A 12,353-nucleotide genomic window follows, 5' to 3' on the forward strand; every position below is an offset into this window, starting at 1 on the left:
AACTATTATTTGCAGTGATGAACTATTTTCAGACAATGCCAAGAACTAACTTTCATACAGAAAGTAAAGAATACTATGTGGAAGAAGAAATGCAGCAAAAAATCCCTCACAGTCTGTACCCTGCAGTAAGCAAAAGGAAACAGAGTGAAGAGCTCGGGAAGCGTATGGTTCACATATAGCTCATGTATGGCCACCAAGAAACCACTACACAGTTCTTATTTCAAACACTGTCAGAACATATTGTTCAGCTCCCTCTGTTGTGGACAGAGGGACATATGGAAAAAATGCAGGACTATCAGGGTGAAGGTTCATATAACCTCCCACAGTGGTTCAGCATTGGATTATTGGACACTTCTGGACAATGGAAACCCCACCAGATGCTAATCCAATGCAGAATCCAGTGCAGAAAACCTAAATTTTGATATCACCTCGGGCTCCCACAGCTTGTGGTGAACACTAAGTGATTTAAACCTGGATTGATAGATACCTCAGTGTGCAGAAATTCAGTAAAATGTGTTCCTCTTGTTGCACTGTGCATTGGGATTGCTGCCCTTGATATGTGTAGGAAAAAAGGAAATGTGAGTCACTGGAACGTTTCTAGCTCAAAAGCTAACACTTTTCCCCCTTTCCACTGCTCCCTTTATCTCACCTTGATTGCTTACAATTTTTATTTTATTTTTGATCATGGTATTCATCCTGTTTCCCATAGCAAAGAGGAATCTAGGCTTTCCCTTCTATTTTCCTGAGATGTTTTTGCAGGATGGGATCTAGCCACTCAGCCCATTTAACACAGGACAAGCCAGTCTCTATCCACATGGCAGCCAACAGGGATGGGACAGGAAAAGTGGGAAAAGAGTCAAAAACAAAGGACAAAAGAAAAAAAAAAAGAGAGTGGGAATATTCTCTCTCTTTCTAAATATTCTTAATAAAAAAGAAAAAGAAGCTATCATTAGAATATAATATAGCTTGAGAATAAGGACATAAAACATAGCTACTCATGTGTCCACACCACAGTAGAAGTAGAATTAATTGAAGTTGGGAGACACTATGCTCCTTAGTGGTTTAATTAACTGGATTTGAATTAAACAGGAACAGGGATATGTACATTTTCAAAAACATGTCAAAACTCTAACTGCATTTCTGGAACTTGATCTTAGGTTCTTTCTCACAGATAATCCAGTCTCTTGGCCATGTTTATGCTGAATGAGTGAGCAGAAGAAAGGATAAATAAAATATATCTCTGTGCTGTGCTGTACTGTAATGACCTGAGTCTAATATTCAAAAATGCAAATAAAACAAAAGGATCAGTATTGAGCTGCATTATACTCATACTGCATCTCATATCCATTATATGATTCAGCCTATCAAAGAGAGGTAGTCATGGTTATGCTGATAGTTAAATTACTTAAAGTACTCTAAGATGTTTATAACTACCAAAGAAATTTCATTATCAAGCAGATTGTCTGTCTCATATTACAGTCTGGCTTTACCAATCTAGCAGTCCTTTGGATGTAGAGCAAAGTTAACATTGAAGTGATGGGGAAATATCAGCTTGAAAGAAAAGGTCTTCAACCAATCTTTCAAAAAAATTATATTTGCTAAAAAATTTTGTGAGAAAGTATCTGCCTTGTGTTCCCAATGTTGCTAGATATTAAGTAAATATATGCTGATCGCAAAAAAGTTGCTTTGGCAACTCTCTTATTAAAATGTATTTGTAACCCCCATCTGTCATGAAAGTTTTGAAAAGTTTGTTTACTTTGGATAGCCGCCTTATCCAGTGTTACCCCAGCATACAATGATAGCAGTCTTCAGAAGTTGTGTGAGGAACAAGCCACTGGGGATCCATTTTTGTTTTAATTGGCACACACAAACACTTTTCTAGCCTGTCAAAAAGATCAAGCTAATATGCATGGCGGGTGTTATATTCTCAGCTTTTGGGAGTAGTAAAGCTCCCTTTATTTAAGTGATTTAAATGATAGACTGCAAAAACTTTGCAAGTCAGAAAAATGTTCTATACTTTCTTTGGGAATATTTGTTTTAAGCAACAGAAAATATTCTACATATCTAAAGATGTTGAACCTTATGTTATAACTATCCAATTTCTTCTGACTCTGTAAAAATTGCTGTGAAAACCAAGCATCGCAAAGAGGCAACAAACAGATCCTGCGTTTTCACAACTTCTGCAATATTAGCAACTGTAAGACCAATTGCTGCCACATGTTTATAAGATATGCCTTCAATTGTGTTGCCTTGTGGTATGACTGATTTGCACATCATTCTTGGAACCTTCGTGGGGTCATCATTTCAAAGCAACCTGCTTATATATAATAAGTTGCTTTTTAATGAAATTAACCTAGCATTCAGGGTATACACATAAATGTGTCTGAAGTGGATTCAGCAGTAGGAGGTCTGTGGTTAAACTTCCAAGAAAGAATAACTTCTTAAATTAAACTGAGGATTAAAGCCTATTAAAGCCAGTTAAGCCCCGAGAGACCAAAATTTCTCCTTGGATTTGAAGAGGAGCTCAGGCTAGAGGTCCACAGAGCCTCCCTGGAGGGGCGAAGGTCCAGTGCTCTGACAGGGGTACTGGGATGTGTTCACTGATTTCAAGGAACAGCTTTTTATTCTCCCTTTTTGACTCACCAGTACAGGTCTTACTTCTTTCTTGTTGCCCTTGGAGATGTGAGAAAAGAACGAACATGCTGTTTGAGCAAAGGGGAAGGTAAGAAAACGCAAGTACTTTCTGCTAAACAACCAAGGAACATACTGGGAGGAAGTATTTCCTGCTGATCTGCTACACTGATGTTATGCCCTATGCAAGATGCAGTTGGACTACTTGAATTGGCCTCTGAAACAGAAGGGTTTCCTTCAGAGGGCAATGAGCAAAAAGGAAAACATGAGACAAGCAGCAGATGACCATCTTGGATGTCAGAAACCTGCGTGCAGCCTCCCATGTACCCCCTGCCCATACTACTCTGCTCCTGACCCACGAATGCACTGCCCTCACCATGGGAGTGGGATTGATGGACTTCTGCCAGCCATCAGGCCAAAGTCAGGGGAAATACAAGTCACTAGACTTAGACAGTGAGAAAAAAATACCTCCAAAACTGGCTCAAAGCAGAGAAGCAAGAGATAATAATTACAACACAACTCAATTGCGTCTGTGCATAGTGGGAAGTAGGGGAATAGACAGTCGCACATTTTTTCCACAGATGAGGACTAAAGGCAACATATGAATACCTACTGCAAGCTATGTTTCTCCTTGGGGTAATATTTTACTGTTATTGCCTTTGCAATCTGAAGCCATATATATTACACAGCCGCACACAGAGAAATTGGCAATGGTTTCTTAAAATCCTGTCTTAGTTTTACCAGCTGGACAATACCTAGTGATGAATGGTCCTCCTGTCCAGTTTTATACGCATGTTATAACACTTTATGATATATGTGAGTGAGACTCAACATGATAAGTCCTTGTAACAAACAAAAATATCAAAGGGAGAATGAATGCTTTACTTTTGATACAAGCAAAGATATATATTTAAAATATATATGTTCTTTGTTTAAAGATTTCATTTCATTGTCTCTTATTCTAGCCAGAAATTTATTCATCAGTAGCAGAGCATTTTACATCTACATTATTTGCAGGCAGAAGCCAGTACTGGCTTTTAGTATTTCATTTACTGAAGCATGTCTCCTATTAATAAGTACTGAGATTGCACAATAAGAAAAAAGAGATGTTGCTATAAGTATCTTTATAGTTATATAACATATTTGGCCATGATTATAAGTGTTTATAAAACATTCCAGAATCGTTCCTTGTCTACTTACACTAATGAGAACACCTGTTAACTTTAGAGCTACACAGACTTATTTGCATTGAATTCAGGTTTTTGCATACTATACATCACTTTTTGAAACAATTAGATGTTTATAGAGAATTATAGGTAAAAGAAGAACAGCAGCTTGAATGCCCACCAGCCCAAGTCAATGTTAATCCTGGTCTGCGTGAAAAGTGTAAATCTGCTGAATTATAATACTGACACAAATTCGGCTAGAGGTGAACAAAGGTGTACCTGCAAATCCTCTGACAGCAGTCGTTGCTTGTGGGGATTGATACCCGCTGTTGAATAAAGCATCTCTTAGAGATGAAACAGCACTACTGAATGGGATTTTTCATTGTTATATTTCCCATTTTCTTTTCATTTGGATATTTTATTTTTTCTTCTGATGACTCAGAAGCTCTCTGTGTACTGAGCATGTAGAATACATGGTCATTTTCCAGAATAACTGTTTATATTATTTTGTTAACTTACCAAAAGGCAATATAACACCACAAGAATCCTACTGCTAGAGATCCAAAAAATATCTCTGCAGTAGAGGGCTTTGCGGCCTAGGGCAAGAAGGCAGGAGGTCCCTTTCTAAAAAACAGATCTACTGAACGGTAAGTGTAATATCCCGCTGCTATATGACCATGCTAGCTATGGTTTAATAATAATGTAAAACATCAAAGTTGGTCCATGATCTGAACATATACTCTGCCAGCTGTGTCAAGTTCCTAAGTGTTGCAGGCAGGAAAATATAATGGTTCTTATCTTCCATTGTATACAGGGAGCAAACAATGCCTAACATTTTTGGTTTGCCTCTTTCCATCTTTATTTGTACGTAAATATTGGGAAAGCTAAACAGGATCAAAAATGTTTTGAATAAGATTGTTACATCCATTTAAGAAAACAAACGTTTCCAACTACAGCAACATTTCTATTTAAAAAATGTTTAGTGTTTTAATAAAAATGATGCTGTTGGGATTTAGGACAAAGATAAATATATTTTTGTCAATTAAACTCTAGTTTCTAAGGAGTCACAACCTTGTTGAAAAACTTACGTGAATGATACCATACACACAGAAGAATATGGATATTTCAAATACAGTTCCTAAAAGGGTAATAGACTATAAACCTTTCTTACAAAACTGTGAGGTTTTTTTTATTTGGGGGCGAAGTTATTTTATATAATAAGCAGTATCACAGTATAGATAATCTAGAGGAAGTGTTTTATTCAAAGAATAACATCTTTTATTTTTCTAAATTAGAAATACTTGTAATCAGTACAAATTTGGGACTTTGTCTGCAGATTTTCATGATAGTTTCAAAGTAGTTTTTAAGTGTTGGAGGATCCTGGGATTTTTCTTTAGACATTCTGGAACTGCACTGACAGCACTGGAAATGCACTGGTCTTCAAATTTATCAGCTACTCTACGTAGCAGTGTAATAATGACAGAAGGTTACTCCAAATATTATTTAAAAATATCATATAACCAAAATATCAAACTATCTTTTCCCAATAGGTGTCGAAGTGGAGCTTTTCTAGGGAAGGAGAATATAATTCAGAACTTAATTAATTTCTTACACTAACTGAATTTAGTCAGCTAGCAGATATTGGGTGAAAAACTACTGAAATATTTGACTTTGTAGCTCACAGATCAGACAACCTACTTTGATCAATTCTATAACGTGTTGGTTTTTAAAAAATACAGTGAAATAAAAAAAAATTTAAAAAAAAATCAGAAATTTGTACGTCTTCTCTAGATCTTTGCATTTCTGGTTTGCACTAGGACATACCAAATACCAAACATGAAAAGTGAATACGTTATTTTGAACATGTGTATAGTTTTTACAAGTATCTGGGTTTTTTTTTTAGTAATGTAGGCTTTTCTCATCTATTAGAACATAATGCACACTTTGACATCTGTCAGTCAAGCTTCTGGCTATCACACTGGACAATCTGGAGGGATGCGCCACAATGTGATGTGGCATGCAGAAAAATTGAAAAACTCAATTTTTAAAAAAAAAATCATATCTTCTAGTTTTAAATAGAAAGAATGATTGCAAAATATTTGTCCATCAAGACTGTAAAGGTCGAGGTTGGATAATCAATAACATTTGTGGTTGAATTACCCACTGATAACGCGTAATTTCCTGCTATTCGTGAGGGGAATTGGGAAGTGGTTTTAGAGAATTTGGCAGGCTCTCTCTGTCTTTTCTAATATGTTGTGTCTGAAAACCTGATATTCTTTTCTATTGCAAGCTTTGGGATGATGCAGTATAGGCAAATGAAGGTTTGGGGTGACAGCTCATTCAGGAACTTTGGGATCTAAATACAAGAGACGCTAAAAGTACGCAAAATTATCAAGCACAGGAATGGCTGAGTCTTTGGATTTTGAGTCCTCCCTGCCATAATCATAAGACCGTATTTATCTGGAGCCCTGCAACACCATGATTGTTGCTCCACTTCTTGTTACTAATAAATGTACAGTACACATAACAGGGAAATAAATAGATTATTTTAAAACACATTATGGCCTCCTTGTCCAATGATGTCATCATTGCATATCAATTCAAGTACTGTGGATGTGCCAGGATACTTGCGCTTATCCAGCAACACAAATTACAGAAATAGAAGGGCTGATACCAGAGCATCTCCACACAGACTCCTGACCCATACGTTCCTTGCCCTTCCCACCATATTGGTAGAGATACCGTGTACACTATCAATCTCATCTAACACAATGGCATATGACAACTTCAAAGCAATATCCAACTCCTAACACATACTTTAAAACTCTGAGGCAAAAGGGAAAGTCTTAAGGAAACTGAATTTTCAGACTTCAGTTTCTAACAGTGTTAGGTTACCCTGTTTTAGTATCTCAACCACAACCTAATCCTTGCACTGTTCTTCTGCCACTAAAATAATTAAGAATGTTATCAGATTCTTGATTCTGACAAGGGAAACTGAGAAGTTACTTCGCAGTGATTTGGGGCACTAACTCATTAGACCAGAGCTGGAAGAGCTGACACTGTCTCTACTAATCCTATCTATGAGCAAAGACATGTGAGTTTGAACTGTAAACAGAACCAACTACATTAACATCTCCCAACCCTTTCAAGAATAAGACTAGAAGCTTTGTTTGTTTTGCAAAACCATGATCTGCTATGCTAATAAGTCTAAAATTTGATTAAAAGAAAAACATTCAAAGCAGAACCTGGCAGTACAGCTTCTTATGTGTTTTTCTTTCATCTCCTGGAACATGGTAGCCCTGATTCAGCAAGGTACTTCATTAAGCAATATGCAACTTTCAGAATATGAGTGTTTGCACTGTTTTCAGTCACAAAAGTAAAATGAGAAAATCAGTCAAAGCAAAAACAGCAGAAAAGTTATATTTATTCACAGAGTAAATATTTCAAGGGACAAAAGATATTTTAGTGATAGTCAGTAAGAGCTGCCTGTAAATTAACAGCAGAACCAGAAACAACACTTTTAAGCCTAACAGCAAAGGAAAACTACCTTCCAGCCCAACTGACAGAAGATAATACTTTATCAAGGAATTAGAGGTGAAAAAAATCCCAAACCCAAAACCTAAAAAAACACCACCACCTACCAGTTCCTTCCCTATCAGAAGCAAACCCAAAGTAGTGACCTTATCTACCTACCTGAGAACACAGTATCAGAAAAAAAAAAAACAAAATTTCTTTTTTAAAATCTTTGGCTATACTAGTCAAAACACAGCCAGTTCACCTTGAAAAAATCAGAAAAAATGATAAATATGTAAGAAATTATGCATATTTTTCAGCTAAACCCTGTGTCTTCAACTGCCAACAATCCCCATAACTCACTCCTTTCTTTCTAACAGATGAACTGATTCTCTATCATAGCCAAGCTCATAATGTCTAAGATTAACTAGAAGTAACTCAGAAGATGACCTTACAAAGAACTAAGCCATAAATTTGATACTGCCAGAACTAAAAATTAAAAGAAAAACAACGTGTTGAGAGTTTTAGGTGTTTAGAAATTCAGTTATACCATTTAATCTCTTATTGAAATGCAAACACACAGGCTGAAAGCACAAAAATACACCGTATCTAAACAAACTAGTGAGAAATACTAAAATAGGTGAATATTTATCAGAACTCTCACTTAACAAAGAAACAGCACTGATATCCATATTATTTGGGAATGTTGCTTTTATCAAAGGAGAGAACAGGATCTCAGTTTCACGCTTAACTCTGAATGATAACGCATTCCCATTTTTCACTGCTTTTGCTCGATGACAGGTCATTCACCTCATTACTGTCATGCGTTACAAAAATTAGCATCCAAGAAAATGAATCTAGATCAGTTCCTATGTTCGAACTTGCTCATTTGCTAATACACTCTCTTTCTTACTAGAAACCCATTTACTGCATCACAGGACCAACTTCACAGCTGACACGGAGCAAGAGAGGCAGAGAACCTTGTGAATTTTCCCAATGTATCAGACTTACAGAAACACCTGTGCTAAATAACTTTGTGCTGAGCTACTGTGAAAAGCTGCAGTGTTAAATAGCAATCACAGTTTCTGATTTTTCAGTGAGCTGGTTACTCTTCTAGAGTTCTCTGAGCAGTTGCAGAGAGTGTGAATTGTACCCATTTTAATCTTATTGCCTTTCTCTTTATTTACATTGCTAAAGTCATAAATTTTGTTATTTATTTTATATTAATACAATGGAAGTTGAGCAGTTCCTGATAAAGTTGAAAAAAATCTGTTTATAAATGCCTTTCATTTCTGAATTGAAGCTGTTAACTCACTGACTACTGTAAGATGATGAGAGGGGTTGAGGAAAATCTTCTAAGGCATTCAATTTGACACAGGTTTAAAAGTCTTATTTATCTTCTTTTTAAAGATCCCAAATACAGTATGTAAGGACAAAAGTACGGTAAAATTAAATAAACTTAGAACTTTGTTTCTGATCCATCCCTTACTAAAGACTGTATCATTTATGCTAGAAAAAAGCTCTGATTTCCATTTTTCAAGGAAACAATGCCCTTAAATCTACACAAGCACTTAAAAAAAGATTCATTTGCATGTATACAGAGCTCATTATAGGCTTTAAGTGGGTTAATGATTAAATGGAAAACTTGTTCAACAAATTATTGACGCTGGTAGTGAAGATCAGAGCGACGGTAAAGGTACTGCAAGCAGGTAGGGAAAGTTGTAATTAGGTTTATCCAGGGATTATCTTTGCCCTTCCTGGAGTGGAAAATAGCAGTAGCCACAGGTCTGGCAGCAAATATCAAACACTTGCACAAACCTTCTCACCTGGGGGGAGAAATGGGTAAGAGCGTGTACTGCCACTAATGGCAACATCACCACTATCAAAAATTACTCATCTTTTATATCTTTACCGCTTTACATGTGTTTTGTAGCTACACAAACCACTCTGCAGTTCTTAAGCAGTGGCATTGCAGGAAAAGACCAGGAAAGTGAGAACTGAGCTGCTGCTAATAATGATTCATCTGTAGAAATGTCTGCACCAGTACAAGTAGAGACTGGAGATATGTTTAGATGCTACACTCAAGCTGGAGTGAACCTAAAGCAGCATATGCTTAGCCAAACTTTTTGAAACTGGGGGGAAAGAAAGTTGTTGAAAATTTATTACTCTTTGTTTCAAAGAAAATTTTAAGTAATTCTTGATTTTCATCAGGCTCTAGGCAGGAAAGCACAACTCATGGTATTTAAATGAAGCTCTCACAACATTTCATGGCAACATGATATTTTACAGCAGCGAGTGCAAAACACAGCAGCAGCACCACTGTAAACTTTAAAACGTTTCAAAGAATATCAAGCACCAACTGCGCTGCCAATATAGCTTAAGTACAAAGTAGAGAGCTAAAATTATGCAAGCAACAGTTTCTCATATAAGTAGTCCCAATGATTTCAGACAAGGGTGATATCTGCAATGAAGACTTGCAGAAGAAGATGCTCTAAAAGTATAAAAACCCCCTACTTTTCAGTGCAAAGAAGGTAGTAACACCCAGCCTCATACTTAGGTAGGCTTGTCTGTGCTCTTGCAATTCTCGTTTCCTACCTACATGAACTGTGTTTCAAATCTGTAATTCATATAAAGTGAGAATTTCAGTGTTTTTCTTCCACTAAAAAGCCTATTGTGAATATTGAAGCCCCAGGACAACTCCCCCAGCCAGGTAACTGAAACTGCAGAAAAGATAGGCAGATACGTTATTTTCAACAAGGTCCCAAGGTTGCTTTCAATTAGGAAAAACAATTGACTGATGTTTCTCTCTTTGCTGCCAGAAAGCTCTATTTAGTATTTCTAGAGATTTTTCTCCACTCTACCCAACATGTGGGCTCAGTGTCAAGCTGTGAGTTTGTAAATCTCTTTCAGCACTTACCAGAGCTCAACATGAATTATAGTATTGCCAAATCTGCTCCATGCAGGTTTTTTTTACACTAGAAGAAAATGTACGATTTTATGGTCATGAAGAAACATCTACATAACTTGCAATGAGAAAATTCAGTCAGTCATGATTGGACCCCAGAAAAAATTATTTCCCCCTAATCCTGCTTTACTGTCTTCAAACTTTGGAAACTTTTGAGCTGTTGAGTTTTACGTGGTGCGCATTGTTTCTCTCTGTGTCTTATTCAACTATATCAGCTAAGATTTTACTAATTAAGACTTTTTTAACTAATATTTTATGAACGTAATGCATTTTTGAAAAATCCCTGCTACTTTTGTGGTTGATTCACCTTAAAACGTGTGTTAAGCTTAAGTAAAATATCTTCTTTTTTGCTGACAAACAGTTAGCACAGGAGATAAATCAGCCCTTTTGTTGAGGGCTAATAAACTTTGTGCATGTGTGTGCGTGTGTCTGACTTAATACCATTATAATAATATTATATGGCAGGCAAAAATATAATGAAAATGATAATTTGCCAAAAAGATTTAAAAAACACTGAGGTGTTACCTATCAAAAGTTCTCCTTCTGTCTATGATACAGCACAGATTGCAATCGTGACAGTAAATCTGGTGCTATTGTTAATGCCATGGCACTTTGGTTTTTGGCTTGCTTCAGTCCAATCTGTGACATGCTTGTGAATATCTTTCTTCTGTTCTGTCTGTATGGCATATGGATTTCTGGGATACAACGTCAGACCTATCCACATAACAAGTGTTCAGAGCACCTTATCATTTTAAAAAGCCAATTACTCAAAAAGACAAATGTGAAATGTTTCACATTTAATGATGAGCAAATCTGCAAAACAAATGCAATTTTGCTTCATTTGAAAAAGTTTAGTTTAACTGTAAATATTGCAATGGAGTCCCTAGCAATACACACCATGGGTAGGGACAGGCTCATTTTATGCATATTGTACATCATCACTGTCACTTAAATCTGCAAGATTTTCCATACTAAGTTTTTTTTAAATAAATAGAAGAAAATGAGGTACAAAAGACTGAAATATATGCTTCTGAATAGACTGTAAAAATGTCACTGTTAACACTGAGCATTGGACACTTAAAAAAAAAATATTTTGAAAGTCTCACCCAAAAAACCTAAAACTGCATATGTCTACAGAGGTAAAGGTCAGTAATGAAACAATTAACAGCAAAAATACCAATCCATTTTTTAGAAATATTTGTCAATATATAAAGAATGTTTTGTACTGCACATAAGTGCTCAAGTAATCCTGGATTAGTGGCCGTATGTCATATTCCCAGACTGAAATTATGTCATCTGAAGAACATAAATACACACAGGTTCAAAGCAAGATTTTGTAAGGACTTCAGGACTGCAGGAATTGCTACTTTCTGATGCAGTAGTAATAGAGTTTATGATTCAATAAGATTCTTAAGACTATGCATAATATATGCTGTACTACCAAGGTCAAAATACAGTGCAGTGGAATATTTTTTTTTTTAATGTAGGTTATAGGTATACATTTATGCCTACAAGTCTGCAAAATATATAGGCACACGTATAGTAGACGTTGCTATAGACAATTTAATGATTGTCAGTTATCTAAATTGTAGTTGCTGAGTACCAAAGAAGAAATTAAAATGGTTATTGTTGATGTAGGAGAAGGCTAGGAGAATAGTGATATTAGTAGGACTACTTGACAGAGAAAGGCAAATGGATTTATGTACAATATTTAAAATATATGGGAAACATACAGAGGGATTTTAATAATGAAGATTTTTGTGACTAATTTGATTTTTAAAATCCTTTCACTAGACTGAGAATATCGGTAACAAAATACTATAGAACATGGGAAACTGAATGCAGCTGGCACTGGTAATTTTAGAAGACACTAATCTTGATATTTATAACATCATGTAGCAAGCAGAACAGTTTTACAAGGCTGGGAATGTTGAAATACAAGAAACTTTACTTTTCAGTTATTGTGCTTTAGCTCTCCTGCACTAGAAAAAAAATCAGAAATCATCTGTTGCAAGGCAAATATTAACACAGTTTATTATGCTATATAGACATTGAGATACCTTTTCTAAACTACCTGT

At 35.9% G+C, this 12,353-nt stretch overlaps 1 protein-coding gene across 3 annotated transcripts in view; it reads right to left on the minus strand.

The window, feature by feature from the left end:
• The window catches only part of ARHGAP15 (Rho GTPase activating protein 15), a 338,762-nt gene that overhangs the window by 168,963 nt on the left and 157,446 nt on the right, over positions 1-12,353 (minus strand). The window lies entirely within an intron of this gene.

The sequence above is a fragment of the Strigops habroptila genome, chromosome 5 (assembly GCF_004027225.2).
Source record: "Strigops habroptila isolate Jane chromosome 5, bStrHab1.2.pri, whole genome shotgun sequence".
Taxonomy (NCBI): domain Eukaryota; kingdom Metazoa; phylum Chordata; class Aves; order Psittaciformes; family Psittacidae; genus Strigops; species Strigops habroptila.